Below are 22,119 nucleotides of genomic sequence, written 5' to 3' on the forward strand. Positions count from 1 at the left end.
TTGGAAAGTTACAATAATGAACAATATGTGAACATTAAAGAATGTTAATCTATTCTGTTACACCCAATAAACATAATAATGAACTTTTAAAACAGCATCATATGACCCCTTTAAAAGCAAAAGAAAACACAACTGTTTTAATTGGTTCAGTTGATTTTTACCTCTAGATGTCTCTCTCCTCCTCATTCCTAATGTCTTCTCTTCCCTCTTTCTCTTCCTTCCTCTCTCTTTTTCAATAGATTAAACATTATAAGGAAAAAGAAAACAATTGTGGTAATGAGTAATACACACGTTGGTATTGTCATTGTCTTACTCTGTTATTATTTAATTTGATATAAGGTCGATATCAAGACTGCAGACCGGTTATGTCTAGAGATGACAGTATTTGATAAAAAAATAAAAATAATAAAAAAGATTTGCTTTTTTTTTTAATACTGTCATCTCTAGTCATAAATTTAAACTTTGATGGATACCATTGGGATAAGTACACAAGTCAACAAAATATCTAACCTTATCCAATCCGTGTATCATTCGTTCATTCATTTATTGATTTAGTGTGAAAGTGGGAGAAAAAAAGCTCCTTTTTCGTTTTTTCAAGAATTCGGCTTAAATTTTTAACTTAAAAAAAGTTACGTTCAAAAATTTTTCAATCAAGGGTAGAAAAATTAATAAACAGCTTGAATATTCGATTTCTACAATTAGGCAGGAATTAAACGCCCCTTTCTGCTGATTGGTCAGCCGAAAATCAAACCATGCCTTCATCAGTTCTTCCACAGTTTCACGCAGCAGGTGTCCTCTGCTATAAAGGACATCTAATAAATAGAATTTTGTGGAAAGGTTTATTTATTTCAGTAATTCAACTCAAATTGTGAAACTAGTGTATTAAATAAATTTTATGCACAACACCAAAGACTTAAACTACTTCAGTCTGTGTGCATAAAATTTATTTAATACACTAGTTTCACAATTTGAGTTGAATTACTGAAATAAATAAACCTTTCCACAAAATTCTATTTATTAGATGTCCTTTATAGCAGAGGACACCTGCTGCGTGAAACTGTGGAAGAACTGATGAAGGCATGGTTTGATTTTCGGCTGACCAATCAGCAGAAAGGGGCGTTTAATTCCTGCCTAATTGTAGAAATCGAATATTCAAGCTGTTTATTAATTTTTCTACCCTTGAGCAAGAGAATAGTCCTCGAAATGATAAATGACCTTCAAGGGCATATTGTCACATGTGACAATTTTTTTTACGTCTTATGCTCTTGGCACAGAGCTCCTGCAGAAAAGAATAAGGATGGTAGGAACGGTTCGAAAGAACAAGCCAGAGCTGCTAAGTGCACTGACGAACCCACGAGGCCGGGACAAATTTTCATCTCTGTTTGCCTACACAGAGACACACACCATCGTGTCCTACTGTCCGAAAAAAAATAAAAATGTCCTTCTCATGAGCACTGTTCACAAAGATCAGGAAGTGAGTGAACGAGAAGATGATATTATATTACAACAGGACCAAAAGTGGAGTGGACAATCTTGACAAGGTATTTGCTACTTTGTATTTTTTTATTGCTGATAATAATAACAATTATTATTGGAATTAAAATAAGAAAAGTATTTTATACAATTAGGAAATAAAAAGATATATATATATATATATATATATATATATATATATATGTGTGTGTGTGTGTGTGTGTGTATATAAAATAGTATATTATAATATTTAATAATTGCTACTCTAAGCTAAATGGCACGTAAAGTGAATTTAACTGGATGACAGCAGTAATACTAAATGTTTGTGTATGCTTGTGTGTGATATTCCAGATTGTTGCAACATACACCTGTGGGAGGAAGACGGCTCGCTGGCCCATGGCCGTATTTATTAACATGATTGATGTCTCGGCCTACAATGCTTTTGTCATCTGGAGGGAAATAAATCCGACCTGGAGACAGGGGGATAGCTACAGGAGGAGGCTTTTTCTGGAGGAGCTAGGAAGAGCGCTCGTGTCCCCTTTCATAAAAACAAGGCGGCACATTCCTCGCACACAAGCCTCTCTGCATCTTATGAGGAAAGTGCAGGAATCTGAGGAAGCAGTTTCCTCCAAGGCTGGTCCCTCCCAGGCTGGTCCCTCCCAAGCTGGTCCCTCCACGGCTGGTCCCTCCCAAGCTGGTCCCTCCACGGCTGGTCCCTCCCAAGCTGGTCCTTCCCAAGCTGGTCCCTCCACGGCTGGTCCCTCCCAAGCTGGTCCTTCCCAAGCTGGTCCCTCCACGGCTGGTCACTCAGCCAAAAGAAAAAGATGCCAGTGGTGCTTGCCGAGGGATGTGAAAACAAGCATCATTTGCACAAAGTGCAATCATCCAATTTGCAAGAGACACTCAGTTGTGATCTGTGACATGTGCAACAAACACTAATTACAGTTAGTATGTAAATATGCAGATAATATGTAAATATAGTTAGGATATTTAAAACACTTTTTTTTTTTTTTTTTTTTTCTATTTTCCATTTACTGTTTTATAATTATTATACTTTTGCTGTTATTTTAGTTTTTTGTTCATAATTGCTGTTGCCTTTTGAAGATGAGTTACTGTTCATTGAATAGTACAAAAAACAGATTTAATGAAAATGTTTATTATAAAAGGTTTATAAAAAATGTTATGATGAATGAATTGCATTTTTATTAAATTAGAATTAAAACAATGGGTAACAAAATGCTTTCCATTTGTTCTCTTTCTAACGCAATGCTCAGGTTTGACTGTATTATAAAGTAAAACTGGCACTTCAAATTACCATTTAAACCAAACAAACAAACAAAAAACTTGACAAAAGTAGTCTTTGAGAATCTCCAAATATATATTCAAATCAACAACCTAAAAAAAAGGAGAAAATATGTGCAAAAACAACTAAGGAATTCACAAGCCTTTCTATAGAGAGCTGTACATCAATCTAGTGGTTAACTATGGTATTGCATGAAATTATTGCTCACTACTCCCACCAGCTGGCACCAATCTGACTTAAAAAAATGGATTTTAAAGGCCTAGTCTCTATTTTAACCTGAAATACAGCATTAATTGAAAAATAATGAAAATTATATAAAAACATTTTTTTTTTTTTCAAATGGGGAAAAATAGATCATAATTATTGCATAAATATTAATTATTACAATAAAATTCTCTCAAAATTTAAAAGAAAAAAGAAAAAATATTATTGAATAAAAATATATTACATTGATTTTACTGGGGGGAAAAAATATTTGATTTCAGGGGTCCGGTCACTTTTGACCGCGAAGGTCCTGAGTGTGACTCCTAAATGAAGAACCCCAGAGGGGTAAACAGGGTTTGCTTGCATTGTCAGCTTACAGGTGTGCATGTAAACATGCTCATTTTCATTTTTACCTTTTTAACTGTTATAGGGGTACATTTTGCCCGATCTGCCTGAAATTTTGCATGCTTGTTTAGAGTCCCATGTTCTTACTAATTTTCAAGAAGATCTGAGCATTTCTTGAAGAGATATAGGCTTTTGGGGACACTTGGTCTAGGGCACATTTTGAAATGACCCTGTTATAGCCATCCAAATGCAAAAGCTCAACTTTTTTTGAAAATTATTAATCTAGAGAGTCCTGAGATTTGTACTGCATCATTTTTATTCAGATTGAGTGAAAAACCCAGGACTAGTTTGCAACAGTAGGTAATTTAAATATTTTAGAATATTTAATGAACGATTTGATTGACAGCAGTGGTTCTTGAGGCAAAGTTGTTCAGAATGAGCAGATCTAACAAATTAAATGAATATTATGATCATAGATGGAAAAGACAATTTACAGCCAATACAGGCAATTTACCATAGAAAATATATGGTTTTTAAAGCTTTTTAACAGTTATAGGGCCACCTATGTTTCGATCTCCACCTTTTATGGGTGTCCTCAGAGTGTGTCCATACATCTGTGTGTCAGATTTGGTGAAAATATCTTTAACTAAAGTTATAGACACATATATAAATATATATATAAATATATTATATATAAAAAAGTTGAACTTTTACCCTTTGGATATAACCGGGTCATTTAATAAATAGGCGTGGCAAAATGTACTCAAAAGCCTATAAATCCTGTATATAACCAGGGCAAGAATAATATTTGATATTTGATCCCATGAAAATAAGTCGACCACACCCAAAATTATATACTTTTTCAGCCAAAACAGACAATTTACCATTGAAAATGACCTGGTTATATCCAAAGGGTAAAAGTTAAACTTTTTTTTGATAATTATTCATCTAAATAATTATTGGCCATGTTTTTTGAGAATACGCCAATGTCCTCATAGACTATCATGGCACCTTGAACCAAGACACTGCATACCAATTTTCAAGTCAGTCGGACTAACGGTCAGGTGGTCAAAGCCGTTTTCATGCTTTTTTCCTGTTATAGCACCACCTACTGTCCGATCCACGTGATTTTTTTTTAACGTGACCAAAGATTGAGCCCATACACATGTGTATCGAGTTTGGTGAAAATATCTCATTCTATTCAAGAGTTATAGACATTTTAGTAAAAGTGGCCTCGCCCATTTGAATGTTTTGTCGGCCCAAGCGACCGTGAAGCAAAATTTCAACTTTTTTTTTGATAATTATTGATATTCAGTCTCCAGAGAACATTTCTGCACTGTTTGGTTCCGATCGGGTGAAAAACCTAGGACTAGTTCGCAAAAGTAGGTTTTGGACAAAATTTAAAATGGCGGAAAATTTTCTCATGCAGAAATAAAATCGACTTGAGCCAAGGATTACAATGATATAAGACACTTGAGTCTACGACAAACGGTCAATGAGTTATGAGTGATTTTGAACTCTTGATTGCTGTAGCGCCACCTATTGGCTGATTGGGGTCATACTCTGTCAACCTCTCCCTAAATTGAGACCTATCATCTGGCCAAGTTTCAAGTCTCTAGGCCTTACGGTTTGGTCTGCACGATTCATTTTACAGCAGGATAACAATAAAAATCCTTACAATTACAATACGGTTTCAGCACTACATGCTTGAACCCCTAAAAATCACTCACTACCTTTGACTGAATCGCTTTTGTAGCTTTAAAAAAGATTAATCTGTATTCAATTTATAATTTATGCAGTGAATACAGTGTTTAACTGCACAGATATAGAGATTATTCAGGAAATTATTCAATTTCTGTATATTTACTTGTTAGACCAACTGCTTAAAGCACTGTTTACAAGGTTACATGGGTCCAAAATAATGAAAACAATAACTTTTTTGTGCATTTTAACACAACAGTTAAAAATCTGAACCGTCCCGCCTGGTAAAAAACCCTGATATTGTCATGCTGGGTTGTAGGAAGAACAGGAGGATGAAGATCAGGTTCAAAAAAGGCTTTAATAATCCACACGAGCAAACAACAAAAGCATTAACGTGACCAGACAAATGAGAAGTGCAAACATAGCAACTTAAATAGCAAGGAAACAAAGGTAATTAATGACACACAGCTGAACTGAAAACTAATCATATCTCTAACCATGACAACACAAGAGTGGCGGAAAAATTTAATGTGTTTCACTAGTTTACTTTGAACTGCACAGAACGGCCCAGTGGATAACGGAACAAAAGCTTAAAGGAGCCGCGTTTATTCCCGGTCACCATTATTAAACAGCGTTGCGATATCAGTGAGAAGCGTTTCAATTCGACACACACCTCTCGTTTACAAACTACAAATCACTCGATGATTAAACTAGTTTTAAATCAGATGAAACAGCCTCAACATCCCCAATAAGACTTATTAGGAAAACAGGAGAAACACTTTCCCGTAAATGAAAATAGAAGACTTTTAAATCCCAAAATCACCACCCTTACAAACATTTACCATGAATGAACTGTAGTAATTTACCATGGTTTGTGGTAATGTGGAATATTTATATGGAAAACTATGTTATAGCCATTCACTAATAAAACAGTTTGATAAAAGTTTTATTCTCCTGGCTAATCCCTTTGTGAGAAGAAAGGGCTTTAATTTCATTTCTCATGTCTTGGCTTGAGGTTGAGGTTGAGCAAGTCAAACTGATATTACACAACCAGCTGCCAACTCTCACACATTCAGCATGAGACTCACGCAACAAATGAACATTAGAAGGCATGTTGAAAGATACAGTACAACTTACTGAAATGTATCATGTCTGATGTAATCGCTCAATCAGTTTCAACTGTGGAAAACGTCAAAAAAACAGCTTGTAAACAATAAGCCACGTTATATTTACCTTAGTTAGCAAGAAAAAAATTAACTAGAGAGGAGAATTTGCTGAATTTATGTACTATATTACATAATTATGTTTACTCTATTATTAAAAATATTATAATGTCATTATTATGAAAACCTAATTATTAATTTTAACCTTAATAATAATACCAGCTGACAGGCTCCCTGTGTGTTTACAGCATTAGTTGAGAGATTTTTTTTGCTAACACTTTACAATAAGGTTCATTAGTTAAACATTAGTTAATGTATTAACTAACATGAACTAATCATGAGCAATAAATTTGTTACTGTATTTACTAATCTTTGTTAATATTGAAAATAATGAAAATTAATGAAAATACAGTTGTTCATTGTTTGTTCATGTTAGTTCAGAGTGCATTAACTGTTAACAAGATTTTAATAATGTATCAGTAAATGTTGAAATGAACATTAACAAAGAATAAATGCTGTGTAAGTGCAGTTCATTATTAGTTCTTGTTAACTAATGAACCTTATTGTAAAGTGTTACCATTTTTTTCCTTGAGAAAAATTAACATGTAGCTACTGTACCTGATATTTATCCAAATTAATCAATATTAAATTTGAGTCAAGCACTAATAAAACAGGAAGCTACCACTCATTGTAAACTTTGTAACAAGTTGTCTCTAAACTTAATGAAATTCTGTTTAGTTACCAGATGTTTTGGCAATCACAATACACTTGTGATGCATGTTTTTTTCTTTCTTTTTTTTCTTTTTCTGCTTTGCTCTGCATCTGCTCAGACAACCACACAGAAAATGTGTATTTATTGTGTATGTGTGTGTGTGTGTGTATATATATATATAGTTACGTTCCATTACATAATTTGTGTATGTTTTGGATGTCTTTGTGGTGTTCTCTCCTTCTTTGCTTTCTCTCTTTTTCTCTCTCTTTCTCTGCTAAGCAGCGCTCCAAATCATCCGCAGCTGATTCCAATTAGCGACAGCGTGGCTTACATGCTACACGGAGTGCCGCAGATATAAAGCAGCAGAGAGACACAGCTCGAGAGAGATCCCTCATCCGCTATCCCAGCACCGTGGTTGTTCTATTTGCTATTAAGCAATTTGTGAAATGTAAATCTAAAGTGTGATTACAACGACGTTACTGTTGATGTGTGAGTCTGGCTCTGTCAACCTGTGTAGGGAGATGGGCGCCGATTTATTTGGGTTTATACCCCTTCTAAACTTTTCACCTGTTTTTCTTTAGTCAGGGAGAGAGGTAAGAATATTGTCTTTAATTTTATTTTAGTTTTGCGCAGGGAAGTTACTTTGTTAACCTTAAGTAAGATTTTGTTTTGTTTGTTGTTTTCGGCATTTGCTCTCTCCCGACGCCTTGGTTATTTAAGTTTTTCTTGACATTTGTATATACTTTAGACACACTCTTTGGCTTTTGTTAAGTCCTGAAAAATAAAACTAATACAAGTATATTTTTGGTTCGGTGTTCTTTTATATTGTGTTAAATGGAGGGGAATTGTGTGAACCTTTGTGAGAATTATTAACTGAAAAGGTGAAAAGAGCTGGGATAGAGGAAAAGGTGATTTCTCATTCATTTGTTCATTTAATTTATTTAAAACCACTTTTTTTTAAAACTTTTGTTACGTTCTCAATAATCCCTAGACACCATGAGTGCGTAACAATAAATAAATATTTTTTTATATATATATATATATATAATAATTTTGGATGCAATATTCCTAACATATTCCTGCATAAATCACATCACACTGAGTGTTGAACAGTACTTTGAGCAGTACTTTGTGTGTTTTTAGCAGATGGTCAAAGGTCAGAGCTGTTTTCAAGGCTTATCTGAGCATAATAAATGAGCCTAATATTTTGACATTTTTCTCCAAAACTCCAGGGGTTGTTAACATGTTTACACCAGAAACCGCAAACCGAGAGCTTTAATTTGGTATATAACTTGCCTGTGTTTTGGTATCATGATGAGAACAAGTACGGTGGATTTCATTAGTGATGTTTTGCCTATAGCATGCACCAATAATAATAAAAATATGAATAAGTATGGTGGATTACAATACTAATGCATTGCCTCTGGCAAGCAGCACTAATGAAACAGTTTGATAAAAATTTTCATCTCCATTTCTTGCCTAACTCCTTCGTGAGAAGAAAGAGCTGTATTTTCAGTCATGCTGAAATTACCCAAATGATTTCTGCCCAGAAAACCACACATAAACTGAGACAGGTTGAAGAAAAAAAAAAAGTCTGTTTCCTTCCTTTTTTTTTCTCATTCATGTGTTGTTCAAAAAGGGCACATTCCTGCTACAGGATGATCTGCTTATAGAATCACGCCTGAGCCTTTTACAACCTTTCTCTATATATTCAGACTAAAACAAAACATCCCCAAATGGAGGCATGAGCTAACATTGTGAATTTGCATTAAGATCCCAGACCTGGGTAGTTTACACCTTTTGGTGACAGAAGGTAATTTGCATGAAAGACCTTAGCAGAGGATCCCCCCTCCTCCGTAAGCAAGATATCTTTTAGAATCTTTATTACCTTTTGTTTTACTTCTGTGGAGATGAGACCACTGTACCACTCACACTGAGACATTTCAAATGATACCAATCATGTGTTGTATGATAATTATTCACATTAAACCACATGGATTTTTGGGTGAATTTCAGATAATCTCAGCATTAGTATTATTTAGGGGTGTGACGAGATCTCGTGCCACGATGGGTGAAATTAGGATAGAATATGCCACCACTACATTTACTTTACTCCTCCACTGTCATTTTGCTTTTTATATAAATAAGTAGGATAATGGTTGAAAAACCATTTAATTAAGTTGGATAACAGTCACTTTAATTCCATCCAGCTCATACAACACGAGCTGCAGAGTTGTTCATAGTGCAGTAGGAATCAGTTCACTGATCACGTGACGAGAATTCGTTGCACAACAGAGCCCAAGCGTCTGACAAACGTCTGATCTTGTAGAATGTGCGCTCAGCGCCGCTGCTCCCTATTCAAAGAGTATGCGCAATCGCGAAAGTACTGTGTCATTGATTTTTATTTATACTATTTTTATTTCTATGATCAATTTGTGGAAAGGAGTTCAGTTAGAAGATCAAAAGTTGTAGAAGCTCATAAATCATGTACAGTTCTGAGGTCTGAAGACATTCATATGAAATCATACAGCAGAAGTCAGTTGAGTTTGTGGCAAAACCTTTTACAGTGCTTGAGTATTGTCTTTTACTGCATATGATAATTCATACTTAGAAAGTAGAACGAAATGACATTCATTACAAGATGATTTGTTAAAACATTTCAAAGTGCACCTGCAGACTGTTTTTCTAGTCATGTATTTCGTCATTGAGGATTTCTTAAAAATACTGTGTAAAAATCTTGTCTTGTTCTTGTTAACTCAATCTCGTGTCTCATATCTGAGGTCCATTCCATGGCTGTGGCATATTAGCGGAGGTGGAAAGTAACTAATTACAAATACTTTCGTTACAGTACTTGAGTACATTTTTCATTTTTTTCTACTTTCTTGAGTATAATTAAATTGTGGTACTTTTACTTTTACTTGAGTTGAATAAAAAAAGTATTCAACTTCGCTACATTTATTTTTCACCAAAAGTACAAAATACTTTGACTAAAGCTGCGTTTACACTGGCACAAAGAATCAGATTTTTTGCTCACATCTGACACAGATCGGAATTTGTTGCATACATGTACACACTTAACACAGAAGGAGACCTATAATACATTATTTTACAAAATTCTAAACTGTGATAACAAGCTATGTCGATTAGCATTGCATTATAAATATACTGTGCATCATTCTTATGAATATACCCGAAATGGCTTGAAGAACACAGATAAACAGATATATCACAGTCGTGTGTTTATTGTCTTCATGTTTCAACAGTCAAAGCATCTCTATCTGCATGTTATTCAGCTGTAGCGATTATAAGGGATTTCCTGGAATGTCATATGTTGAATACTTCTATGAGTCTCACTTGTGGACCTTTGGCATGAGGGCGCCCTCCGGCTACCAGTATGAATGAAACAAATTACATGAGAATGTTTAGCGCTCCATATTGCTAACACCCTCTCATTTTGGGTAAAAATAGAAAAATAACACTAAAGTATTTTGCTGAAAAACTACTCAAGTTACTAATTTACAAATTTACAAAGTTACTAATTTTTTTATTTACTCTTACTTGAGTCATATTATTTTTCAGTACTTCTACTTGTACTCGAGTAAATTATTTCTTAAGTAGCAATACTTTTACTTGAGTACAATTTTTAGTACTCTTTCCACCAGAGATATGCACATCGATACTGCAGTATCTATCTATCTATCTATCTATCTATATATATATATTCACAAGCTACCTACTTGGTATCAATACCTCTAAAAGAATACTGATATTAAAATTATATTAATAATTTCTGCATCACTAAGTGTTCTCAGTACTTCTGTTTAATGTTTGTGCTAAAACAGAAAACACCTCTGACATATTTAGCTGACCCATGTCACGTGATGACTGTGAGAAAGTGAGTGACATGCCCAATGTGCACACACACTTCCACATTAAACAGAATGGCACTATGGCAGAAAGAAAGCATAGCATGGTGCTGTATTTGTGACAAGAAAGTTTCACACAGCAACAGCACAAGCAACCTCTTTAAACATTTACAAATAACACATTAACAATATGTATATATATATATTTGTGGCGAGGGGGGCGTGGTTCAGCGAGGTCTGCAGCGAGAGAGAGAGTCGGGAGACGCACGGTGAGTGAGTGGGTTAAACGCAAATAACAAACACCTGTCTCTTGTTTCAGTAATTGGCGTGGAGAGAGTATAAAACGCCAGGAGAAACAGGAGTGTGTGAGAGAGAGAAGGACTGCTGTGGACCTCGACGTGCCAAGGAAGTTGCTACTGAAGTGAAAGTTACTTTGTGACTGTGTTGTTGCTGTTGTGCTGTTTGCACAGCCTTTTGTTTTGAGAGTGAATTTTTCAATAAAACCACCGTCAGCAGTCAAGCCGACCCTGTCCATTTCCTTCCCTAAACAAGAACTTCATTACAATATATATATATATTATACACACATAGCTGCAAGCAGCCATTAAGGTGCCAACTAAGCACAAAGAAGCAAGCAAGAAGTAATAACATTGGTAAAATACAGCAGTTTATTTCATATAGTTTAGTTAGTGGCAATTTCATATTTTGTTCAGTTATAGCGCCACCAACAGCTGCAATCCCACCACATTTTTTTCTGTGTCCTCAGAGTGTGCTCATAAATAAATGTGTCAAATTTGGTGAAAATATCTCATTTTGTTTAGGAATTATAGTAGACATGTATGAGTTCACTTGTTTCTTCCTTGTGTTGATAATACAGTAAGAGTCTCTACAAGTTAACGATCTCTCTAAAATTCTTCAGATTCTTCAGATGATTAACTTCTTCCAATTTATTTAATTCTAATTCAGTCAACAATCTTCCATGAATGTTCTTTTCTGTCAAGGTGAAATTCCTTGGCTGGTGCCCCAAAATATAGAAAGGAATCATCTGACGCTCTCACACTCACCTTAAGTGACGTGTGACCAAAATCCCAATATTAATATTAATATTTAAGACCTTAAATCACTAGTTCTAAAGCGCAGTGACTTAAATGAATGTGAGAACTGCATGTTTCAAAGAAAAAAAAATATTGCACTGCCAGAGAATTTTGTACTTTCTGAATAGTTCACATGTATGCTAAAGCTGTGTTTATTATTTATTTATGAATTTGAACAATATATAACTTATAGTGTTCATATTGTAACTGCAGTATTCCTTTATTAACTTATTTTATCTGTTCATTTTAAGGTTTGTGTGAAGGTGAAGATTCTGGATCTGGTTTGTCTGAAGGAAACGGTGACCAGGAGCCGACGCAGACTGAAGCAATACTGTTTCACAGTTGATGATAAAACCTTTGACCATTTGGGGTGAAACAGATGTGGAAATTGGGAAGTGGTACAAGTTTCAGAATGACTCTGGGAGGTTGTTTAATCAGAGACCTTGTTTGAGCACAGTTTCTATTATTGATGACTGTGGCACTTGTGCACAGGTGGCAATGGAAGAAAGGGAAACTATAGTGGGAGAGATCAAAGACACAGATGTAAGGGTGGAGTACCTGTGTCCTCAGTGTAAGGCATACTGTAAAACCTCAAAAGTCATGTCAGAGACACAGGGGAAAAAAGGGATGATGTGAAGGTTCTAAAAGACCAAGCTGAGCAGCTCATTGATTCCTACTGTCCAAAAGAGTTTGATCTCCACTATGATGCCTTCACAAAAGGATGGTCAGAAGGATTCCTGTGCTACTTTGACCATCACCTGAAAGCAGACATTTGCGAAAACATGACTGCATACTACACCAAACAATTCTGTGCATTCAAAGACAAAACACCACCATATAAGTGAGAACATCAACAGAATGATAAAATCCTAAAATGAATGATGAGAACTACCAGTGCTCTCACTCTCACATACAGTCATACTTCTTCTTTGAATTTCAGAGGGCAAAATGTGGCTTGGGAAATTATTACTCAATGAAGCCAAACTTTAGTGGAGCAGTGATGGAAGTGAAAATGCCCTTTTTTACTTGTTTTGGAAGATATTATCAAAAGGATCAAGGCCTACACAGTCATTGAAATGGTTCTTATGAGTCTAAATCCATGAGGGGGTTTGGTGTGAAAGATCCCTCAAACTAATCATTGGCAGTATTTCCAACTACATGAACTGTTGCACTATGCTCTGGGAAATGCTAGCACATATTTGCATTAGAAATGTCTACGGGACTTCAGCCTCTCAGTGATGCAGAAAAGAGGGAGAGGCAATGAAACAAAATATGGCTGTATAAAGCCCAAAAGGCTAAATGACAGTTCATGTCTTCATTCACCAACAACAACAACAACAACAACAACAAAAAAGTCTGACTCAATTCTATGTACACTCATATACCTTTACCAGCTAGCTGCCCTAATTTTGTTGGCTATTCAATGGGTGCAGGAATATAAGGGAATACATTTGTTCAGACTCTCTGTCAGCTTTAAATAGTTTATTATATGGGCAGTCAACAACAAGACAAGAATAAATATATGAGATACGTATAAATCTGCTTAGAATACAGAATATGGGTATAGGCCTGAGGTTCATATGGGATTTTTTCAGTTCAGTTTATTTATCCCCTTAGGTAAAAAAAACTCACACAGGCATAATAAGAAACACAATAGCAGATACTTTATATACTCAATAAAGAAATCCCGAGCAATTTACTTGCCAAAATCACCTCTTAGTAGTTTCTTCTGTGCCTCTGAAGCACCTCTGGTAAGTTTTATAGATCCAGGATGTTTTAAATCCTAATGTTTAGTGATGGGAAACCGAGGCTTTCTGAATCGTTTGAGGCTTTCATCAAATTGTGCCGAAAAACGGTTCATTCAAGCTTTTCAACACTGTGCACACTAACACATCTTGTGGTCAAAAGGTGGAAAAGCTGCCTTTGCGTCCCGTAAGACCTAGCAATTTTTTGATTTTCATTTAGCCTAATAAATCAGATTGTGTTATGAATAACATAAAGGCAATAAAAATAATTAATCTATATAAATACTCTTTCACGTGTCGTCATACTTACATAATGTATGAATAAATGAGTGTGAATGAATTTACGAAAGCATTAATAAATGAGACGAATTAACTTGTGTACTGTAGTGTTGTACAGTGGTGTTACTGTAGCAATTTTTATGAATCTGCTTCTATTAACACATGAAGCCATTTATTATGCCTTAGTCCTAAACCTGAGTTCATAGGCAAGAATCATGTAGGCATACATAATCAAAATAAATGAAGAGATTGTGTTATGTTATGAAGCTTGTAAAGTTGATGTGCTTGTGAACTGAGGATTATTAAATTGAACAGCCTACGCCCAAAAACTATACATGTATATATTTTTTTGCATCATGATTTAGATTATCAAAAAGCAAATGACACATGAAACCTGCACAAGGGGTTCACGGATCAGAATAGAAGCAGTCTGTGTCACAACCATGACATGTCAACTCCTCCCCGAGGAAATTATTTGAAATTTTTAGATATTCTCCTGAAGCAGGTTCTGTTAGCATCTAGCATCAACAGAGAAAACAAAATGGCTACTACATGAACATTTATTTTGTGAAAGAAATGCCTAATGTGTCAACACCACCAGATGTCACCACCATAAGATTTTCTGACTGTGGTGAGTGACGGGCCAATTACGGAGTTGACATTCAACATGAAGTCATCATTTTTGTGGTTTTCAAGTCCTTTTTAATTATATTAAATATAGTGTTTAGCTTTTAAAATAGCTTTTAAAATACTAAATATGTGAACATTGCATAATATGATAAAGATATTCTTGTGTGTTTTAGTCCAGCATGGCTAGACAACATCTCATTGGAGGAGCAACAGACGAAGGAACAGAGAGTATCTGAAAAAGAGAGAAAATCAGTGCACAGCCAGAATTCAAAGAGGACTTTCTAAGACAGGAGAGACAAAGGTGGAAACAACGAGTTGAGGAAGGAAAAATAAACAAGGATTTGTGTAAAAGAGAACTAAGAGAAAAAAAATGGAAGCATTGCCAGAGATAATCAAGAGAGCGAAGACAGTTGGAAACACCTCCAGATAGTAAATTTATTAAATGATTTCAAAGAGACACCACAGACAAGCAGGCTGTGGCATGGAAAAGAAAGAGGGTCAAAATAAGGCAGAGATGTTCTAGACAAATGAAAACACTAAAGACCAAACTCAACAAGTTCCAAAAAGAGAACAGTAAATTAAGAAAGCAGATAAGGCGCATAAAACAGAAAACAACACATGAGAGCACACTAAAGTCAATCGACAATAACCACCACAGAGGGAATAATGCGCAGAAGAAATACCAGCTCCCCTTCAGTAAAGAAAACTCTCCTGTTCCACAATGTTCTAATTAAAGAATTCAACAAAGGAAAATCTCATGTAAAATCTAAGAACCTTCTCTTGTCAGGGATGATACAAGGATGAAAAAACACCGGCTGCTATAGAAAATTAGGCAATTCGGTCTGACATACAAAACACTGAGGCAAAAGGAATCCAAAATCTGAAGGCCCACTTACCTTCAAAAACTTCTTTTGTAATTCTGCACATATGACCACTGACAAACAAGACACAATTACACGAAATAAGAAAAAGTATCAAAGATTGATCCTCTCAGACGCAATGATGAACATCCACAAAGACCTCACCAAGCAACACCCAGACATTATTAGTTATCCATCTTTAACTGATCTCTACTCAGATTTTATTGTGTCTGTACCAAACCGAGCGAAGCATTACACTGTCTTTAACCCGCATCATAAGTTTTATTTGTGCTGACCTGCATGACTTGAGCAGTGGGAAACTGGCATGTTCACTCTCTATGAAGAAGTCTATTATATCAGGGTTTGTTATTGCTGTGATCTCATGTGAGTGACAGGTTGTAAAAAAAAAAAAAAAAAAAGTGTACAAATTAATTATTTATAATAAAAACTGCAATATTCCATAAAAAAATAAGAATCATCAATCAAATGACTCGCATTGGTATTGTCTGCAATGTCTGTGCCTTTGTAGTTACAAGCACAATGGCGAGGTCATGCAGTGTTGTTTGATGAAAGTTATAGATGATGAATTGTTTTGTACAATGAAAGTTATAAAGCAAGCACGCAATGTCAAAAATCTTACAATCAACTCTGAACTTGCGATGTTACAGATGAATTTTGTTTTATTAACCCCAATTTTCTTCTTAAATTCAACACTTTATGCTTTCCCTATGATGTCCATTTTATTTAGTCAAAATCTGTTTTGATTATTTAATTACACTTCAGTAATGAAAATGAAAAATGTTTGCATTGTTGGACGTATTAATTTATGCCATTTCCACACTAATCCGAAGAACCCGAAGCTTCTGTGCACCCTCCAGCGTCCAGTGCCTGACAACCAGCAGGACAACAGCTTCCTATCCAACAGTCATTACACTGCCTCATCAACTCCAGCCCAAACCACCTGTATGAGTAACCCAAAAATACTCAAGTCAAAGCCCAAAAGAACTACATGCACATTCTGTAATTTGATTGTGAACCAGAGAAACGTCAAGATACACATTTAAAGACGTCACTCATCAGCAAATACAGATGTAACAGCAAATCACCATCTTCCATCCCAATGCATAGACCCGTAGTAAGGGCATTTTCGCTGTCAGAAGAACTTTTTCTGGATTTGGAAAACCCATACATGAACAGAAATGCACCTGGGAAAACATCCATCAAGTGAACTGTGAGCTAGAGAGCAATGCAACCGGGCTTCCGAATTTTCCAGAAGTAGTGGCTTAAGTAATGAGTAATTACATATATTTAATAGGGTACGTGTATTGTCATCATAATACCACTCTTTTATAAAACAATCTGGACTTTTAATATTGGTTATTTGAGTTAATCATTGAGACAAGAGGGTTGTCAATATATGAAGATCTCCATTTAATAAAGAAATGGGCCTATACGACTGTTAAGTTGGCTCCTTTCCTTCTTTATGAATAACGACTACTGAAAATCTCATCAGGTTTTATAAGGGGAGTAGATTAATTCTTAGATTTAGCTTTAGATTGTTATTTTGTTAGGCCGAGTGCTAATAACCTGCTTGTTCTGTTTCCGTATTCATAGCATTTTTGCTTAGTAAACCTCAGCCAGCCTTCTATCTTGATAATACATACTAAAATGTTTTTAGTTCTCTCTACATACTGCATTAAAAAAACAGTTAATAATGCAATGGTTGGGGCCTGTTGTAACATGAATAAAACAACTTCTCTCTGTGGAAAAGGCAGGAAACATCATTGCCTTTACAACTGACTGTTGGTCTGGATCTACTGAAGCCCTCATGAGCTTGACTGCTCATTACATCCACAGGACAGACTTGTGGATACTGGCCAAACTAAAAATAATAGCCACCCACTTTAACCACTCTTTATTGCACTGACGCTCTGTAATTCAGGATGAGGTTGGTGTTCCTCAGCATTCCATACTCCAGGCTGTGCCAACCAGGTGAACTCCACACTACACATGCTCCTGAGGATGATGGAGCAAAAGAGAGCAATCACAGCCTATTCAAGTGACTATGGGGATTTCACCTGTCCAACTGCGGACGAGTGGGATGTGGCAGCCAACCTGGCGGAGACCAAGACACTACTGGAAGAGATAACACAAGAAATTAGCAAAGCAGACTCCTTTGCCTCCTGCATTATACCATAATGCAGAATGCTGTTTGAAACATCATTGATGGCTTACCACACAATAAGATCTGAATCCTCGTCAGCTTCCTTTTCAGATTCATCTTTCTTTGAATAAAAAAAAAAACCAAAAAACGACCAACCCTTTATAACAATGACTTGTCCGCTGAACACTGAATTACACTACAAGGATTCCATCAAATCATAGAGGAGAAATTAAAGAGTTTTTAATATTTATTTTTATTAGTTTTTTTAGTCATGTGGTCTAGGTAGCATAACTCTTGATGTTCTGCCATCTTTTCAGTCAATCGAAACAACTGTGCCATAACAAAGAACAGCATATAGTCAGGATTTAGTATCTTTATGACCAGTGTTTTTATGTGTTAGATGAGGTGAAATATCTCAATGATGACTGGAGCAGTTATCAGATTAAGGGCTAGATTTACTAAACAGGGCAAATTAGTGTGAGAGCGCAAGTTCAAAATAAAATGCGCCAATGGGAGTGGAAAGTTCTGTGTGTGATCTACTGATGACGAGCACATTAAAGAATACAGATGCAGCCGGATCATCAAGAGAAGCGCAAATTTTAGTGCTTGATTTAAGACATGCTTTTTTCGGGCGGTAAATAATGGTGCAAACACCAGTAATGTGACTAGCACAAACCTTAGTAAATCACCTTGTGTGATTCATTTAAATACTCTCCTCTGATACATTGTGCATCTGAAAAGGAAAATCCTACAAATGCATATGCAATAAAGTCATCCACAAAAATAAACATTTTATACAATATTTTTGCTATTTCCATCTTTTAATCTTATTTTCAGTCATTTGTGAAGTTATTACTCCAGCCTTGTGGTTATGAATTCTTACTTTGTAGCCAGTCATCAAAATAACCCGATTTTAGATAACAGAGACAGCCAGAGTGGTGGATAAACCAGACAAAATAAATGGTGACTTGTATAGATCAGGCAGACTTATAATGATAACTTAAAATGTAGTTATGGGATTTGGCAATGCTTTTGTCCAAAGTGGATAGTTAAAATTAGCAGTAAACAGTTTTAAAAAGTTGGTAAGACTACATTAAGGAGAATAGAAATAATAAACAATAATGTCAATTAAATCAATAGCCTAATGAAAATAAAACAATACTATAATATACAAACCATAACATTAGAGAGGCAGGTTTTCAAGTACAGCAAAGTTTTGTCATATAAAACCCCTTGCTTTGTATTGATAGGGTATTATAATTTCAGGACCTTCTCAGTTACAGAGAAGAAAATTGCTTTATTAAAAAGGCAGACAGGAGCACCCATCAGCTACTAGGTAAACAGACTCCCTGTTGACATAACTGTAGGAGGAGAGAGATACCCACTAGGAAGTGGTTTGAGCCATCAGGTAAATGAATGAGATGAGGCAGTATTAAAGTAGATATTCTTTATTGTGTACTTTATATGAAATTCACTTAACTTGTAAGTACAGGGCAGTGCAGGACAGTGCACCACGAACAAAGAACCATCATTATTTCCAAGCAATGATGTGCTGAGTTAGCTAGCTAGCTAACATTAGCGTGCTCTTATCTTGGAGCAAACATAGGTGTTTTTGATAATCCTGTCGACATTTAGTTGTGAATGAGGCCTTCCACACTGCTTGATCCACGTCCGGCATTTCTCCCCTTGGGTTTTAGGTTTCAGGAATGGAAAAAGTTCCACCACCCCGTCCAAATTTTTAGGATACTGCGTATCAGATTTACACAATCCATACGCACAACGCTTCGGCATGTTTCCCTCTCTCAAAAGCTTGACAGACCTCCCGCACCTAGTTATGGTTGCTAAACCACGATTGGCCTGTGTCCTATTTTTTGGGCGTGGCTTAGCGAAGGGTCAATTAGTGAAAATCTAAACATCAAAGGACTCAACTATGTTGAGCTGTTGTGGAAAACTTAGCACTGTGTAACTGAGTTTATTATTATTATTATTATTATTATTATTGAGTAAAGAAAATACAACATTTTATTCTTGTTTTAATATAGGGCTGATTACTGGGACATAATAACACAGTCTCAACTATATAGACAGGCTACATGATATATCTCTGAGGCCTAAACCACAATTTTCCACAATTTATTTGTTTTTTTAAAGTTTGATCCCATACGTATCCAGGAATTGGGCGAAACTAACCAAGTAAAATACGAGTCCTGGAAGCGCATGTTGTGATGTGATTTAGTGGGACACTGCAGGGCACATGGGATTGAGATAATTTACTATTCTTAGACTAGGAAACACTTGTGAAACACCTATTTGCAGCGACGTTGGATGACAAACATGCTATAAATTGCCTATATTGCATTTGCAGCAGATTCAAGCAGTTGTAGTTATGGAATTTTGTTTGTACTAAAAAAAAAAAAATTAAAGTAAAAAAAATGTAAGTGTGTGAAAATATTCTACAAGTGTGCCAGACAAGACACAAAAAAATGTGTCCATGATTTTCACCGCAGCAACTAGCAAAAATGTGAGTGTATGAGTTTCTAAATTTGTCATTCTTATAGGATTTGTGCACCTGCAATGAAGAATTTGAGAAGGTGTAACTGTGGGAGAGGAAAAAATCTAAAAGTTTGCAAATCTTAACTTTTTCTCTGTGACTTCAAATGTACTGATAATTGTCTGAATAAGCTCTCTAACTACAAATTTCACTGTCATAGGCACTCAGTTGTTTTGCTCCAAACTCACTCAAACACAGAACCAGGAAACAGGAATCACATGACTTCAGGGAAAACTGAAATGTTGAGCTGTTGTGTGTTTGTGTCTCTGTATTCATGCAATAACATGGGAAAAAAATTCTTAGGATAAGTTCATGTGTTCATTGTGTCTGGATCTCTTGAAAATATTCAATAAACTCAAGCAACATTGTAAAGAAGAATGTGGCAAATTTCCAAAATTATGTAAAATTTATTACTTCAAGTTATTGCTGCTAAAAGATCTATAAGCAACTGAATCACAGGGTGTCCTTAGTTAGTCACCAATGGCTTTTCCATTTTGTTCTAGTTTTTGTTTAATAACAAGGTAAAAACTTTGACCATTTGATTTGATCCACACCAGGTCTCTGAAAACATTTGCACAACATTTGAAACTGTGCTTTCTGTATATTTGCACTATATCAGATGTATAGTTGATTTAATATATATATTTAAAAGTGTTGGATTTGGTTGAGTCTGTGGCCACGTACACACTTTATATATAAAAGGTTATAACAGCTAAATACTTTGCAGACAAACACCCCACATGAATTTCAGTGAACTACATTCCTGCTGCTCTTAGGAAGTTCAAATAAACTATACTCCCTTTTTGGGGATATCTTCTGCCAAAAGGTTTGAGTTATTAAAATTGTTTAAAAATGTTTTACAGAGAAAGACAGAAGTCATGTGATGAAACAAACCAGCAGTGTCTAGTGGTCACCCTCATTTACAGACCCCACCAGACAAGCATATGCCTGTGGAATATATACAAATATACAAATATTATACAGGTGTAGGTAATTAACAGAAGTGTAAATAACACTTTTTTTTTTTTTTTCAGGATTAGCTTGGTCTTTTACCCTCTTCATTGAACTGCCGTTGCCATATATTTGGCATTTCAAAAGAATTCATGCATAATCATGCATATGGTCCTCAAAAACAATGGCATAAAACTCAGAGTTCCGGGACAGTGTTGACAGACAATGTTACATTTCTTGAAAAAACATCAAGTCAGGATTAAGCAGTTGTACACTGTCACCTTTGAGAGGAACTCTGACCAGGTAAAATGACTAAAATACAGAACTGTTTTTGAACAAAACCAAACAGAGGCACACTAAGGCATTTTTTAGATGTAATATAAACTACTGTAATATGCAGTGCAGCGCTTCTGTGTGTACGTCCGAACGCAGACTCAGTATTGGCTGACGCTGTTCATGTGAGCACCACGACGCATGCGTGCCGGAGCAAAGCCACTGGAAGGCAAGCATGCAACCTTTACCCAAAAAAGCGTAACAGCTAAAGCTAACGCTCCGCCCCCTGCGGTACACAGGGAAGGAGACCAGATGCTGTTTTTTGAATGGATGTCAATGGATGAGAGGCTTTACTATGCTGATTAAACAGCTTTTGTGGGGAAATAGCTAATCATTTAATTAATCAACAGCCTGTTTGCTAATCTTCACCATGTTTTACACTAAACAATACTTTTGTTGGGAACTATATGTAGATTTTAGCTTGATAAAAATGTATTTTTTTAAGAGAAGGCAGATTAGGGAATGTTGTGACTGATGTCACTGCCATTACACGATAGGCTGAGAGGTGTCGCACGTGATTAAGTTAGCCGTTACGCTTTCTCCAATGGTAAGAGATACAGGCCCTTTTATCCCTCCATTATATACAATCTCTGTGCTGGAGCCGGCCAATACTGAGTGTGCATTCTGGCATAGAACACAGAAGCGCTGCACTGCATCAACTGCATAGGAGACTGATGAGGAAAAGGAAAAAATGTTGAATAAAGTCATTATTTTTGTTTTGTTTTTGCACACAAAAAGTATTCTT

At 35.7% G+C, this 22,119-nt stretch overlaps 1 protein-coding gene across 1 annotated transcript in view; it reads left to right on the plus strand.

Moving 5' to 3' along the window:
* The window catches only part of LOC127510587 (tripartite motif-containing protein 16-like), a 295,864-nt gene that overhangs the window by 89,351 nt on the left and 184,394 nt on the right, over positions 1–22,119 (plus strand). The window lies entirely within an intron of this gene.

The sequence above is a fragment of the Ctenopharyngodon idella genome, chromosome 4 (genome assembly GCF_019924925.1).
Source record: "Ctenopharyngodon idella isolate HZGC_01 chromosome 4, HZGC01, whole genome shotgun sequence".
Classification (NCBI taxonomy): Eukaryota; Metazoa; Chordata; class Actinopteri; order Cypriniformes; family Xenocyprididae; genus Ctenopharyngodon; species Ctenopharyngodon idella.